At 35.0% G+C, this 4015-nt stretch overlaps 1 non-coding gene across 1 annotated transcript; it reads right to left on the bottom strand.

Moving 5' to 3' along the window:
* Nucleotides 1–3325: 3325 nt before the first annotated feature.
* Nucleotides 3326–3398, bottom strand: TRNAV-CAC (transfer RNA valine (anticodon CAC)). The gene has a single exon. It is a non-coding gene; the product is annotated as a tRNA-Val (tRNA).
* Nucleotides 3399–4015: the final 617 nt, after the last annotated feature.

Genomic DNA, 4015 nt, shown 5'->3' with positions numbered 1-4015 from the left:
TTCCCTTCCTTCCCTCTTTATTAACAGAGCCCAATTTTATTCATGCAGCAAGCTCTGTCCACAACTCTTGGTGATAAAGGAAAGGAAGTGATTGAATGAGAGCAGGGTGGATCTGTGTGGCCGAGATGAATTGCTGCGGGTAGGGACGGCACGAAGAGGTTGTCTGTCTGGGTTTATTGTGTGGGGATCAAGGAGTCTTGAGGGATGAAGGTTGACAGCCTCACCTACTAAAACCCATTCAGGAAACTGGCGAATACTAGGTGGGTGTTCTGCAAACTCGGTGGGTCCCTCACCTTTGATCACTGTCTGGTGTGCTGATAGGAACCCCTCTTTCCTGTGTGGGGAAATATAGTTCCTGTTCCTTTGTGACCCTTTGAAAAAAATCATTGCAAAAAGATTGACTCTCCTCTCTGAAACTTCCATGCTATCGTCTTGCCTGTACATTGTTAAAAACAAATTTAGGTCGCTTCAGTGAAACAGCTTCACAGTGCATAGTCTCTGCTAGTTAACTGGACTGTATCCAAGGAACTGATGTAAATATCCCCCCATTCCTCTCCTTTCAGACACGTGCAATGGTTTAAATACATTGAGCATTTCCTGCCCGCAAGGCTCAATAAGCTGCATGCTAACCAGAGCATTCCATGAAGGCAGGAGAGACATACCTGGATAATTAATATTTATTTGTCATTTCACTAGATAAAAAATACTTATTTCTCCCGTGGTAGGCAAAAATTTCCAAAAGTCCTGAAAAACTAGTTATATCTTATATAACGGTGAAATATAGACTGTTATATGCTATCACCACTTTTGTGCAGCATTGTACTGTGCACCCTAGATGTTATAATAGGGTGAGAAAAAGAAATAAAGATCAGAAAAAAGTAAAAGTGTCATTATTCCCAGATAGTTACTCCTGGTAGTGTGTAAATTTGTACAATCACTAAAGTTGAATATATAATATTTTTAATAAGAAAGTTGAATATATCTATGTATCTATATCTATCTATACATATGTATAACAGAGATCACATGGACCACACAGCTTGTAATATTTACTACACTGCCCTTTATTGAAAAGGTTTGCTGACCTCTGCTCCACAGAGGTCATTCAGGTGCATGGAATCAGACAATATATAATCTTTTGAATCTGACTTCTTTCATTTAACATACTATTTTTGAGGTTCATCTATCTTGTATCATGTATAAGAAGGTCATTTCTTTTTGTTGCTGAATATTCCATCGTAAAGATAGACCACATTTTGTTTATCCATTCGCCAGTTGATAGACATGCGGATTGTTTCCACATTTTAGCTGCTACAAATAATGCTGTGAACATTCACATACAAGTCTTTATGTGGACATATGCTTTCATTTCTCTTGGGCGGACAGAAGTTCTGGGTCATAGGGTGAATTTATGTTTAAATTTTAAGAAAATGTCAAACTGCTTTCCAAAGTGGCTGCGCTGTTTCACATCTTTACCAGCGACGTATGAGACCCCCTTTTCATCACACCCTCCCCAACACTTGCTATATTCTGTTCATTTTGGTCATGTCATTTTAGTGGATGAAAAGTGGTATTGTGTTGTGGTTTTAATTTGGATTTCTGAATGACTAATTATGATCATTTTTTTCCCTGTGCTTTTTAGCCATTTGTCTGTCTTCTTTTGTAAATGTCTATTCAAATATTTTCCCATTTGTAAACTGGATTGTTTGCCTTATTGTTGAGTTTTAAGAGTTCTTTGTATATTCTGGATACATGTCCTTTATCACAAATATGATTTGCAAATATTTTTTCCCATTCTGTATGTTGTCTATCCATTTTCTTAATGGTGTCTTTTAATGCACAAAGTTTTTAATTTTGACAAAGTCCAATTTATCAATTTTTTAATGGATGCTTTTGGTATTATATCTAAGAAATCTGACTAACCCAAGGTCATGAAGACTTTTCCCTGTTTTCTTCTAAAAGTGTTATAGTTTCCATTCTTAAATTAGGTCTTGAATCCATTTTAATTTTTGCATATGGTGTAAGGTAAGAGTCAAAATTGTCCCATCACCATTTGTCAAAAAGACTCTTTTCCCTATATATCTTGGCACCCTTCTTGAAAATCAATGGACTTAAATATGAGTTTATTTTTGTACTCTACATTCTGTTCCATTGATCTGTATGTCTATCTTTAGGCTAATACCACCCTGTTTTGATTACCGTAGATTTATTGAAAGTTTTGAAATCAAGAAGTGTTAAGTCCTCCCATGTTGTTCTTTTTAAAAATCGCTTGATGCTGGGTCCTTTGCATTAATATATAAATTTTAGCATCAGTTTGTCAATTTCTACAAAAAAACTTGCTGTAATTCTACAGAGACTGCGTTGAATCTATAGATCAATTTGGGAGAGGCGACATCTTAATAATGGAGTGTCCCAATCCATGACATGGAATGTCTCTCTACTTAGATCTTTAATTTCCCTCAGCAATATTTTATAGTTTTCAGTGTACAAAACCTATACTTTTTTTGTTAGATTTATTCCTAGGCATTTTATTATTTTTTTCTTAAGATCATTTTTGAATTGTTCATTACTAGCACATAGAAATATAACTGGTTTTTGTACATTGATCATGTATTATGTAACTTTGCTGAACTCATAGTTTTTTGATGGATGTTTCAGAATTTTCTATATATAGTTATCTGCAAGTAAAAGACAGTTTCACTTATTCTTTTCCAATCTGAATGCCTTTTATTTCTTTTTCTTGCATGATTACACTGGCTAGAACCTAAGTAGCAAGAGTGAATATCAGTGCCTTATTCTCAATTTTCTTTCAATAAGCATGATGTTAGCTGTAGGTTTTTGTAGATGCCTTTTTGATCATAGTGAAGTTTCCCTTCTATCCCAAGTTTGTTGAGAGTTTTATCATGAAGGGATGTTGGATTTAAAATACTTTATCTATTGAAATGTTCACGCTGTTTTCTCCTTTATTCTATTAATACAGTGTTATATTGATTTTCAGATATTAAACCTTCCTTGCATTACTGGAATAAATCCTACTTAATCATGGTGTATAATCCTTTTTATATGCTGCTAGATTCTGTTTACTAGTATTTTGTTGAGGATTTTAATCTCTATATTCATATGAGATATTGGTCTGTAGTTTTCTTTTCTTGTGATGTCTTTTCCTGGCTTTGGGTGGTATCAGGGAAATACTGGCCTCAAAGAATGAGCTGGGAAGTATTCCCTCCTCCTCTGTGTTCTTTTTTGTTTTAAATATTTATTTATTTGGCTGCACCAGGTCTTAGTTGTGGCATGCAGGATCTTCACTGAAGCATGGGGGATCTAGTTCCCTGACCAGGGATCGAACCCAGGCCCCCTGCATTGTGAGCTCAGAGTCTTAACCACTGGACCACCAGGGAAGTCCCTCCTTTGTGTTCTGTAAGAGTTTGTGAAGGACTGGCATTATTTCTTCTTTAAATATTTCATAGAAATCACCAGTGAAGTCATCTGGGCCTGAGTTTTTCTTTCTGGAAGATTTTAAAGTATTAATTCAATTTCTTTACTATTCAGATTCTCTATTTCTTCTTGAGTGTTTCAGTATTTGGGGTCCTTTTGTCTTTGTAGGAATTGGTCCATTTCATTTGTCTGATTTGTTGACATAAAATTGTTCATATTATTCCCTTATAATCCATTTATATATTGTAAATTTGATAGTAAATTCCTTTCATTCCTCATTTTGGTAACTTGTCTTTTCTTTCTTTCCTGGTCAAGTGTGTCAATTTTGTTGATCTTTATAAAGGATTTATTTCACTGATATTCTCTATTGTTTCTCTGTTTTCTTTCATTTATTTCCCCCTCTTATCTTTATTTCCATCCTTCTTACTTTGGGTTTAGTTCTCCCACCCCCTCATTATTTAAGTGCAATCTTAGGTTATTGAGATCTTTGTTTTCTTTCCCAATATAGGTGTTTACAGCCAAAAATTTTCCTCTAAGCAATGCTTTGGCTTCATCCCATACATCCTGTTGTGTTTTGATT

The sequence above is a fragment of the Physeter macrocephalus genome, chromosome 19, assembly GCF_002837175.3.
Source record: "Physeter macrocephalus isolate SW-GA chromosome 19, ASM283717v5, whole genome shotgun sequence".
Lineage (NCBI taxonomy): Eukaryota > Metazoa > Chordata > Mammalia > Artiodactyla > Physeteridae > Physeter > Physeter macrocephalus.
This window is presented reverse-complemented; position numbering and strand designations above follow the sequence as displayed.